The sequence below is a fragment of the Microtus ochrogaster genome, linkage group LG10 (genome assembly GCF_000317375.1).
Source record: "Microtus ochrogaster isolate Prairie Vole_2 linkage group LG10, MicOch1.0, whole genome shotgun sequence".
NCBI classification, from domain to species: Eukaryota; Metazoa; Chordata; class Mammalia; order Rodentia; family Cricetidae; genus Microtus; species Microtus ochrogaster.
The window spans coordinates 17,068,514-17,081,338 of NC_022035.1; the positions used below are offsets into that span (position 1 = coordinate 17,068,514).

The window sequence follows — 12,825 nt, forward strand, 5'->3', positions numbered from 1 at the left end:
GAGAGAGAGAGAGAGAGAGAGAGAGAGAGAGAGAGAGAGAGAACGAAAGAAAGAAAGAAAGAAAGAAAGAAAGAAAGAAAGAGAGAGAGAAACTGAGAGAGGTAGAGGAAGAGAGAGAAAGACTTTCTCTGTGTAGTCCTGGCTGTCCTGGAACTCTCACTGTAAACCAGGCTGAACTCAGACTCAGAGACCAACCGGCCTCTGCCTTCCAAGTGCTGGGATTAAACGCGTGAGTCACCACTGCCTGCTTATATTCTTAAATATAACCTAAGCAGTCCATATGATATGTTTTCAGAACTAGCTGAATCGGACAACCAGTTGGTTTTCTGTGTGCTTTTTGTTTTGTTCTGCTATATTTTTTTTTGCCTTGTTGGTTTTCTTTTTATTAGTTTGTTTTAATTTTTGTTGGATTTGGGGATTTTTATGTTTTTAAGAGAAAGATGTTAACTCCATTATTTCTTTGCTTAGTTTCTGTCTGGGAGACCTGTCTATTGGTGAGAGTGGGATATGGACATCTCCCACTATCGACTTGTGAGATTCAGTACATTACTTAAGCTTTAGTAATGTTTCTTTTACAAATGTGGATGCCCTTCTTTTTGGCACCAAGGGATTAGATGTTGAGAATTGAAATGCCATCTTTATGAATTTTTCCTTTGATGAGTATTAGCTATCCTTCATCTCTTTTGGTTAATCTTGATTTGAAGTCTATTTTGTTAGATATTAGAATAGCTACACCAGCTTGTTTCTTGGAACCATTTGCTTACAAAAACCTTTTTCCAACCTTTTACTCTGAAGTAATGTCTAGCATTGATGTTGAGGTGTGTTTCTTGTGTGCAGTAAAAGGACGGATCTCATTTTCACATTTATTCTGTTAGTCTGTGTCTTCTTTTTTGTTTGTTTGTTTTTCAAGGTAGGGTTTCTCTGTAGGTCTGGAGCCTGTCCTGGAAATAGCTCTTGTAGACCAGGCTGTCCTTGAACTTACAGGGATCCACCTGTCTCTGCCTCCCAAGTGTTGGGATTAAAGGCATGTGCCACCAGTGCCCTGCTAGCCCATGTCTTCTTATTGGGGAATTTAGTCCATTGACACTGACAGAGATATCATTGATGGTTGCTAATTCCTGTTATTTTGTTGTTGGTAGTGGTAGTGTGTGTGTTTCCATTGGTGTTATGCTGATGTGAGATTGTGTATTGCCTGTGTTTCAAGCATGTGTTTATCCTTTTTTGGATGGGGCTTTCCTTCTAATACTATTTTCAGGGATGGTAGATATGTGGATAGATATTGTTTAAATTTGACTTTATTATGGAATATCATGTTTTCTCCATCTATGATGGTTGAAAGTTTTTCTGGGTACAGTAGTCTACCCTGGCATCTGTGGTCTCTTAGAGTCTGCAACATATCTGTCCATGTCTTTCTGGCTATTAGAGCCTCCTTTGAGAAGTCACATGTAATTCTAATAGCTTTACTTTTATTTATTACTTGTTTTTTTTCTCTTCTAGCTTTTAATATTCTTTGTTCTGTGTGTTCAGTATTTTGATTACTTTGTGTCAAGGTGATTTTCTTTTCTGGTCCAATATGTTTGTTGTTCTGCAAGCTTCTTGTACTTTTATTAGAGCCATGTCCATCTTTAGGTTAGGAAATTTTTCTTGTATGATTTTGTTAAAAATATTTTCATGACCTTCCAGGTGGGAACCTTCTCCTCCTTCTATTCTTACTGTCCTTAGGTTTCATCTTTTCATAATGTCCCAGATTTCCTGGATATTTTGTGTCAGGAATTTCCTTGAAAAATGTATCTATTTCTACTTTTTAACTTACCTTTTATCTATTCTTTCTGTGTTTCACATCATGCATCTTGATCCCATTCATCTTCACATCCCTTCATATCCACCTTCTGCTCTACTACCCTCCCCCCCAAAATAAAATAAAATTTAAGAGAAAAACTTAAAAAAGGGAAATCTCCCTAGGGAAGCGATAGGGTGATATAGAGAGACACACAGCATATCCTTTGGTCCACTTTACTTATAAGTGTTCATTGTAAAAAGTTATTGGTCTGGTTCAAGGATTCTGGTCTCTGCTACACCATCAATACTGGACAATCAGGGGGGCTTCTCGTAGGCAGAGTTTCTCTATGTCTCGGCAGTTGTTCCCAAATAACCATTAAGACAATTATTATTAATTATAAATTCTCAGCTGATAGCTCAGACTGGTTACTAGTTAACTCTTACATTTTAAATTAACCCATATTTTTTATCTACCCTCTGCCATGTGACTATACCTTCTTCCATCATGGCACATTCATCTTGCTTCTCTCTGATTCTCCTGTGACTCCCAAGACTCTGCCCTTCTTCCCAGTATTCTTTCTGCCCTGAAAAACTTTACCTAGCTATCGACCAATCAACTTTTTATTAACATTGAGAGCAACAACTTTCACAGTATACAGAAAGGTTATTCCACAGCAGCTCCCTTTGGATATCCTGTTGTTGCCCTGTGTCATGGAGACCTTGCAACTTTGGATCTGCAGGACATGACCCTTCCCCTTCACGTGCCCCAGCAGATCATACATGGGGTGGATGTTGAGCTGGGTCAACTCATAACCCTGGGTTATGGGTTGGGGGGTTGGTTACGGGCCTGGGTACTTGCAGGGTTGGGATGGTCGCACTGCCCCTGTCCCGCCATCACCACTAGAGGGAGCTCTCTTGCACTGCCCTGACTAGTTCACCATATGCAGCGATGACTAAGGGGTCCTCTTGTTCTCTTGTCCTCAGAATCAGTTCTCTCACACCTACATGATCAGGGCCAGCTCTACTGTGTTGCCCAGGGGAGGTGCACGGGCCCCTCTCCCGAGTGCTGCAGCTGGTGAGGGGCAGGGACAGCCTCTCCCATTCGTTTTTTTTCCTAAACTTTATTTTATTTTTTATTCATTTTATTGAGCTCTACATTTTTCTTTGCTCCTCTCCCTGCCTCTCCCCTCCCCTTCAACCCTCTCCCATGATCCCCATGCTCCCACTCTTACGACGTCAGGGCCAGCTCTTCCACCTACCACAGGTGCTAGTGGATTGTCTCTCCCTTGCCCATATACCATATGACAGATGAAAGGCATACCAGATCTCCCAAACTCATGGTCTTAGGAGGGTTTACTGAGACCCCTGTTAACAGGGTCAGTTCTATCATGCTTCCCAGACAAGGTGCAGGGACCAGTTTCCTGAGGGCTGCAACTGGAAAAGGGGAGGATCTACTCCCTCATCTGCCAAAGGTAAAAGAGGCAAGAGGAGAGGGCATCGTTTCATCGCCCTCATCACCACACCACAGACGAGGGTGGTGGTACCAGCGATCCTACTTTCATACCTCAGGGTCAGCTCATCTGTGTCCTTGTCTACAGGGTCAGCTCTACTGTGTTGCCCAGGTGAGGCACAGGGCTCGTTCTCCCTAGTGCTACAGTGCTAAGGGGGAGGACCAGCCGACCCTCCCTCAGTCAGTGAGGGGTGGGGTCAACTCTGCAGCCCTTTCCCCCATAGGTGTTTCCTTCGGTCAAATCAGGAGCCACAGACGTTAACACAGAGGCTGGCTGTAACAAAGCCATGCACCCAGATATGGGCCTGGCAGCACCCCAGGCGCAGACGTCACTATGGCTTGACTGCCACCAACTTCTGCCCACCCATCACCACTTTCATCTCTTCAGATCTGCCTCTGTCCACAGGACATGAACCATTCCATCTCTCTCCCTCCCACACTGCACTGATGTTTAGGCATCTGCTAGATAGCAAGACCTCTGTATGTTCAGCAGTGCAAGCCCTATTTTTAAAAAGAGGAACTGAGTTCAAGACATGTTAGCTAGGTCGTGAGTCTAGTAGTTCACAGCTGACAGGGTGCAGAAGTAAAGGTTATGACCCGGGTTTACCCGATGCCACACTATTGCTGCAGCTCTGTCTTGTGCGTGGTATACACTCTAGGCCTTGAGTCTCTGACTCTGTTTATATTAATTACATAAATCACCAGTCAAGTAATAACTCTTACCTATTCATACTTCTGCCAGATTTCCTTAGCTTCCTGGATATCTATCAAGTCTCTAGTATTCTATCATAAAATGAGAACTGATGATTTCTTTATTACATTTTACATTTCAGCAGACCTGCTCAAACTGCCACCTCCTTTATCACACTCAAAGGCATATGCAACTCATGATATTTAGCCTCCTGATGTTTAATGCATGACTATTCCAAACCATACACACCTGTCTGTCTGTCTGTCTGTCTGTCTGTCTATCTATCTATCTATCTATCTATCTATCTATCTATCTATCTATCTATCTATCTGCCTCTATCTACTTATCTATCTGTCTATCTATTATCTACCTATCTATCATCTCTCTACTCCCACACAAGCCTGAATATGTGAGTGCAGTTGCGGATTTTTTTCCACTCAGTGTGTAAGCTCACAATAACAATAAAACTATCCCTAGACATCTGGGCTTCCAAAGTACTTAGGTAATGGTAAGTATATTCACATTGTGTGTGAATGGCAAGGTTAGACGTTAATTCCATTAAGGAGTTTCAGTTCCCAAATCTTAAAATGAAGGTCGAGTTCTCTGTAACTCGACAGAAAAATAATAGATTCTATAGCACAGTTGACTCACCACGCAATATCAGTGGATTAGTGTGAAAGAAATTCATCTGCTTTTATTGTAACTGTCAATCATTGAGATCATTCTAGCTTTTCTGCACTTAACCCATCTTTATGATCTTCCTAGTTCTCTGGGTTTCAAACCTGAGTGACAGAATAATAATCTCAGAAACAATCTACAAATATTGTGATACCAAAGCTCTGGCATAGGGTTCCAAAACTGTATTTGATCCGAAAACCTGCGAAGACTCATGTACTTCCTCCTATGGTTTAGAGTAATGCCTCATGAAATCCATACATTTCCCCTTATTTTTCTATTACAAAAATTAATCAATCATTATTTTGTGAACATTTGCTTAAAACGGCAGGAAAATAACAATACAGTAAATGAAAGAACTCCTTCATGAAATCCACATAGAGATGTGCCCAGGAGAGTCTGCTTGTCATGTCAGCAATGGACAGCAGCAGGGGCATCGATGTTATTGGCAAAGCCAATGACAACAGGCAAAAACAAAAGCTTTCTACTCTGCCTTCCTCGCATCTAGACTGCCAAGGCTTCTGGGAGGTAGCAAGTGCTTATCACACTTTGGATGGGTCATTTCAAATAACCTAATCAGGAAAATCCTGACTGGCATGTAAGAGACAAATAGTCTGGACCATTCCTGACAGCCCCAGACATTTCTCTCTTGGATGATTCTAGACCTTGTCTCTTGACACTCAGTATTGACCCCCACAGGAATTATCTTGTTCCCATTTCTTTGCCATCATGTTCATGTTTTTAGTGTTTTTTTTTATTTAATTAGTGCAATTAATAAAATCTAAGGGTCAGAAGTTGAGGTACCACCTGAAGAAACAAAAAGCAAAACAGCCAGCCGCTGGTTCTTACCTTGACTTCAGTCTGAAAACGGCAACCCTGCCTCCAAAAATCTCAGGAGACTGCATCTGAGAGTTGCCTTCCCCCATTTTATATCCCTCTCTAGGACTGGGATTAAAGGCAGGCATCACCATCATTAAAGGCATGCACCGTTCAGTTTCTATGGCAACTAGTGTTTACTGGGATTAAAAGTGTGTGTCATTATGGATCCTGAGATTAAAGGTGTGTGTTACCATAATCTGATCTGTAAGGATAATCAGTGGGACTGTTTTATTGTCAGATCTTCAGATAGTCTTTATTTATTAAGATACAGTTGAAATGTCACTACAAATAACTAATTACGGCTTGTCCAGCCCTAGTGTATTCATTGTGTACATATATATATATATATATGTGTGTGTGTGTGTGTGTGTGTGTGTGTGTGTGTGTGCGTGTGTGTGTGTATGTGTGTGTGTGTGTGTACGTACACACACACACACACGATTTCAGGATTGACCTGTAGATATGAATATCCAATTAAGTGGCTCATTCCTGAGAAAGACTAATTTTCCTTCTCTTCACGGTTCTTAGTTGCCTATAGTTCTTTGTCTTAGGTGGAGCCCTGTGAAACTTCTTTCTTCCACATTAGCATGTCTATCGTTACAGTCAATATTTGTTTTGTTTGTTTGTTTGTTTGTTTTTGGGTTGTCATATTGTGGTATCATGGATGTAGCCACATCATTGTTAGGAGCTACAATCTCACCGTAGACTTCCTGTTCCTATGGGCCTTCATTTTTTCTGCCTCACATATTTTTCTGTGTTTCCGGACCTTTAGGCTCAGGAGTTATGTTATAGATGCGTCTACTGGAGGCAAGCACTCCACAATCAGTTGTTCTCTGCATTTTGTTCAGTTTCCGTTTCAGTGATGATTTGTAGCTACAGCAAAGAGAAGCTTCTTTGACTAGGATGAGAGTTACACCTTACTGTGGATACACAGACAAATATTTAGTGCACTTAGGAGTTATTTAGATAAGAATTTTTATGAAAATATTTTTTTCACACAGCACATGCTAATCACTCTTTTCCCTCCTTCATCTCCCATATCCTCCCCACCTGCCCAACTCCATGCCTTCTTTCTCACTCTCTTTCTGAAACAAACAGGACACACACGCACACACATACACAAAGAATAAAATAAAGCAAACAAACAGAAAAATAGAAAGCATGACATATGTATGTATGTCTGCATGCATGCTTGTATGTGTGTATATACACACACATATGCACCAGAAACACACAAAAAACAAAATTCTGTTGAAGAGTTCTTATCTACTGTATACATATGTTCTTTACATTAAGTAGGTGTTTTTCCTGCTATAATTAAAGAGTTCTGGTAGTGAAGAGATTTAACGTCTCTTCTAAATTTTATAGATTTTCATCACATACTTAAATATAGGCAAATATAGATTGACTCTAGGTGAATATAGAACAGATATTTGGATACAGAGACAAAAATGTCAGTATTTACCATTTTAATTTACAGTCTTACCAAAATGGCTCACTCGTATTTGAGGGTAACTATTATTTTATTACAGATCTAGGTATACTACAAGCTCATCTAGCAGAGAATCTGAGAGTGACTTGGAGGCCTCATTTTTCTTTGCAAGTCTGTCACGTAGAGCTGGGATGATGAAATACTAAATAGTAAAAGGGGACTCCATTTTGATGTTGGTGTTAAGCATTGCTTCAATGAGTTAATGGTGATGACAGTTATGAGGTCAATATCTTTTCAAAGAAATGAATATTCATTTATACGAGATATTAAAATTTTAGGTAATAGTAAAACTAATATTTTCTTTTCATCTCAAAAACAGCTGAAAATAATTTTGCAAAACATTTTAAAAGTGTGCTGCTTCTTATTAACACAAATTCTTAGCGTGAATTAATAATTCACAAACACTATCTATTTGGTGATATCACCAGCTCCTCATCAAGAAGGCACTTTATATGGTAGTTTATTAGTATTTGGTTACAGAATTTGCTTAGCTTTAATTGGCATTGGCATTTACCTTTTTCTAAGTCACTCGTCAGAACTGCATCTTCTCATTTTAAGAGCTCCCATCAGCGGCACTTCACACAGTACTTTACAGGCTCTGGCTATTTAATACCTTTTTGTTAAACATATAGAGTCTATTAATTTAGTGTTAATTTTGGAACTGGACTAATATTGCCTATATATTAATGCATCAGAAAATATTATAGTTGATGAGTTAAAGTACGGCCTGGGGTTATCCCTTCTTTAATGGTAGAAGGAGATCTCAGATCTCAAGCTCAAGCTTTCTAACACTTAGTACACTCTTCTTTTCCTTGAGTAAGGCTTTTGTGGGCTTCTTTGTTTTTATGGCACAGAGTCTGGAATTCAACCTTGGCAGTGTTAGATAAGTCTTACATTTGACCATTGTGCTCTACCTCCAATATTTTAATCAACGTTTTCTGGAAAGATAAACAGCTTTCTCCAAATACAAATTTAAATTTTGCTTCTTGAATTTGACTTCTGAATATCCTGAGTCGAAGAGTCTCAAAATAATTGGTGTCTTTTCTTACTGAGTATGACATCTTTCAGAATATGTTATACTCAATTGTTTTGATTTTTTTTCTTTTCCTTTGGTTGACCTTTCACACAAACATCAGCTGCTGGCAATTTAAGTGTCTTAAACAATATGGTGCCAATAAATTTCATTCCTAGAAAAAAAAGACCTGGATATCTATGGCGATGTCAATATTACAGTGACAGAATCAAATGGAGGCGCACTAGAAAGAGTTGACATTTGTTCCTACCTAATCTTCTTGGTTCTACATGAAGAACAGTTCATGGCTACAAGATATTCCTGATACATCAGATTAATAGTGTTTTAAAGATTTTTAATATATGTATGTGTATGTATCATGTTTGTATGTGTGTGTAGGTGCCCAAAGGTCAGAAGAGGGCATCAGATCCCCTAATGATGAAGCTACAAGGGGCTGTGAGATGTCTGATGTGGGTGTTGAGAACTGAACTGCTGTCCTATAGAAGAGCAATAAAGGCACTTAACCACGCCATCACACCAGGCCCAAGATTAATAGTTAAATCACCTTATATTTATATGAAATATAACAGTACAGAAAGAACCTAATGCTTGGAAGCAAATAGAGGGTTCAATAAATCAGGGCTGAATATGAGCTGATTTTGGCAGTCCCTTATTTCCTTGGATACCATGCAAATTCCATGCAGCACTCTTACAAAAACATGCCTTGAATACAAGTTTATATATTTCACAATTGAGATTTTAGTCTACCATGTTTTCTTTTCCCTCACCCATGGTCCAAGAGAATTGTCTGTATTCTGTCAATCATACTTTAAATAAATGCTGAGTGGCCAGGCAGGAAATATAGGAGGAAAAACCAGACAGGAAGTAGAAAGGATGTAAAGAGAACAGGAGAATTCTGGGAAGCAGGAAGTTGATTCCTCCCACTCCTGCCCAGACCACCAAAGCAGCAGGATGTGATCTGCCCCACTGAAAAAAGGTACTGAGCCACATGGCTAACATAGATCAGAAAAATAGGTTAATCAAGATGTGAGAGTTAGCCAGTGAGAGGCTAGAGCTAACACAAACAAGCAGACCGCTCATGTTACACATTCATAGAACTTTGGCATGCATACTTTAAAAGCCTAAATTTAGATCATATTTTCACCTTGAAATATTTATAATAATGGAGTTATAGGTATTATATTTATCACTCATTTTAGTCAGTTATTACAGGAATCATGCAGCATATTTTACCAATTCATTGAGAAGAATTTCAAAGAATAACTTGGTTGGTATGTTCCCTTGAGAACACTATATTCCTACTTTCTCAGTCATAGTTTTTCCTATTTCCTCCAGTCAGATTAGTCAGTACTCTAAGAACCAACTAAATCTCACTTTGATATTTTGTTATCTCTCCCTTTTCTAAATATCCTTTATATTTGCCTACTTACTCTTGCTGTTTCAGCTGTCACAAGTATACCAATAAATTCTCTACAACTGCAAATATTTATTGTTATCTTTGTTCAAGAGAATCATGGTCTCTTGTGGTCCATAATGCCTACAATATAAGCCAGTCTTAAAACCAGCCAAATGCCCTCATTTCCTGTCTGAGAATCAGCATGTAGAACCCTCAGGTACTTTTCCAGCCCATGTCTGCCTGCATGCTGCCTTGCTCCCTGCCATGATGATAATAGACCAAGCCTCTGAAATTGTATTAGTTGAGCTTAATCGTTACAGAATCTTTGCTTGAGTACCAAGTAGCTTAAACTAATTAAAGATGCATAATGATCCCAGTCCACCAGAAGACTGTAGAGGAATTTTTTAAAGACTCTACCCCAACCTCAGCCTGAAAAAGAAAAGAAAACAAAACAAACATAAAAACAAGTGCACACAAAAACAAACCCTGAAACAATAAGGGATCTTAAGGTGCTAAGAAAACTCACATAGTGGTAGAAGGAAGTCAGGTGCCATTAAGACCCTGATGAGAAAACAGTAATGAGAGATGTCACATATGACTTGGATGCACCCAATCCCAGCTTATGTTAAAACAAAAGATAAGATAAATGGAGACACCAAAGATGGACTCAGTAAACTTTTAGATGAATTCTCCCCACCTCATAAGTCAAGATGAAAAGACATACCAAATGGAGATGTTGAAGAATATGAAAAAAATCAAAACTTTTGCTCATAAATCAAGTGGTAAAGTTGAAGAGACTCTTAACACATGAATAAAAGAAAGGAGCCATCTCCAGTTTCTCTGTTTCTGGGGAGACTACACAGCTTCTGAAAGGCTGGGTAGTAGCTTATCTCTTTCCTAGTCAAGTTAAAACATTTGGTTCTGTATATTAAGGAAAAAAATATAATTGTTAAAGCCCAGACATGAACAGGAAAGACATTCTCTTTTGCCATACACTTGAATGAAAGGCTCCAAAGAATTCAAGAAGCGGTTTAAAAAGCTGCTCACCAAAGGTACTTGTTTTGGCTCTAACAAGTCAACTGGCAAACCAAGTAAGCCAAAAATTTCAAAAATATAACTAGAAAACTCAGTGTGGTGTGGTGTGATGGAATATCATATCAAATTAATCACATTTGGAATGATATTGGGACCCCAGGGCCTATCAAAGACTGCTGTGGGAGCACATTCAGCCAATAGCATTAAAGATACAGTGTTGTAGATGCTCCTTCTCCTTCAGCCAGTAGCCTTTAAGATACCAGCCCACCTGGGCATAGTCTCTTATACTGTAAATGCAGTAGATCTGAAGCAAGGGCTGTTATCTTCTGTAAGAAAAAGAAAAAAAATGTTCCTGAAATGACCATGATGCCACACAGAAAGCAAAATGCTCGTGTTTTCATGAGGATGTTGCACTGTCACAAAAAGTTAGCTTGAAGGACGCCAGAGACTATATCCATCACTCTGGATGTGCAGGTAGTGTTGGCTGGACAGGAGTTTGTGTCTGTCTTTATCAACCAAGAGAAGGAGGTCAGCTGAGAGATGTGGAACAGAAAGCAGGAATTACCATTAAATATGTAGAGTTCCTTCGATGATAGATTTAGTTAAATCTAAAAGCGTGGATGCCATCAGGTTTCTGGCTTCTGTTTATTTTGCTGCTGTTGGCATTTTCCTGATCATCGACTCAAGGACTGGTTGTGGCCTCCTTGCAACAACTGGTAGTAGAAGAGAAAGGGACAGTGGATGCTTTGGCTACAGCATTAGCTCACATTTCTGGTGCATCGAGCTTGAACCATGAGAGCTGATCACCTCTGATTAGGGGTTTGTAACGATGACTCTGGCATGCCCAGAAGAAAGACAGGATGCCATCTGTGCTTGGAAAGAACTTAATACAAAACTGAGGACTAACATTCCTTCTCAAATAGCCTGAAGGAGCTTCCTAAAAGGAAATATGAGTATTTATTTTGATGTTCTTAAAACTGAGTCCGAAATATTACAGGTCGTGTGGTATGATTCAGATCAGATACACTCATTGCCAACCAGTTACCTGAAAATGAAGAACATTATGGTAGAAACTCATCTTTTAATCCCAGATAGAGCAGGTTGGGCCACTCAGGTCAGTCTGGTGGTCAATCTGGTGGCTGATGAGGTAAACAGAGTCAACAGGGATATCGATCAGGAAATTAGCATGGTGGTAGAACACTAAGAGGGAACAATTTGATCAAGAAGAGCGAGTCATAAATAGATTTTGACTGTCATTTGGTAATTCATCTTCCAGTGTGACCTTGCCTCTTTCTGCCTAATCATGTATATTATCCACCAAAAAAATTAGATTATCATAGTTGATATTTGTAACTTGCAAAGAAATTAGTTGTATTTTTAAAAAATATTTTACAAGAGTGGTTGTAAACAAATCTACTAATCTGGATAAAAATAAACAAAAAGCACATACCCTCCCACCAAAAAAATACCCCAACAATAACAACAACAACAAAACCAAATAAACAAAACACCAACCAAATATCCCTTAGTCTCTGACTCACACCCTTCAGCTCACTTTTGGCCCACCCATCCCCACATACCACTGTTGGGACACTTTTTGCATTTGTACTTCTTTCAGATCCCAGAAACCTCCCAAGAGTGTTGACCCTTCAGCTATGAGCTTCATGCCCAGCTGCTGAGCCAGATGTTTTATGAGGCACATTCGCCAGGGCCATTTTTCCCAAGCGCCTTATTCACTGAGCCATCTCCTAGAATCACTTTCTCCTTCCCATGCCATCTCACTTAAATTCTAGAGTCGGGTACCTAAGCCCTTCATCAACAGGGTCCTGACTCTGTAAATTTTCTAACCAAGTATCTCATTACTCTTCAGTACACTTCTGCTTTCTCTAACTCAAATGAGCCATCTACTCCCACATCCCTCTCAATCACCATCTTTATGTGTTGTTTTTCCATAACCTTATATTCTCTTTCTCTCACTCATGCTTATTACTGGCCATGCTCATTACGTCTATTTTTGGTCATATAATGAAGGCAGCAGGGTATCTGTTCTGAAATGCGAAAGTTTCCCTTACTTCTCAAGTACCTTATTTATGGACTCTTGAGGATGGACGCTCACAAGCATTCAAAGTTAACTGCTCTGTATTGCCTGCAACACCACACCACTAACCAAACAAACAGTGCAAAGAAATGTAAACAAGTGAGTGTAACTGCAAATGAAAGGAAGAACTCATGCAACCAACAAAGAGTTTTTAGCATTTGCCACATATCATGATGTATGCCAGCAGTTAGGAATAAAAGGAAATCAAGTCAAAATATGTCCAGATAGAATTGCTTT

General features: G+C 39.4%; 1 pseudogene; it reads left to right on the forward strand.

The window, feature by feature from the left end:
- The first annotated feature begins 3,116 nt into the window (after positions 1-3,116).
- Positions 3,117-11,675, forward strand: LOC101984498 (annotated as a pseudogene).
- The last annotated feature ends 1,150 nt before the right edge of the window (positions 11,676-12,825 follow it).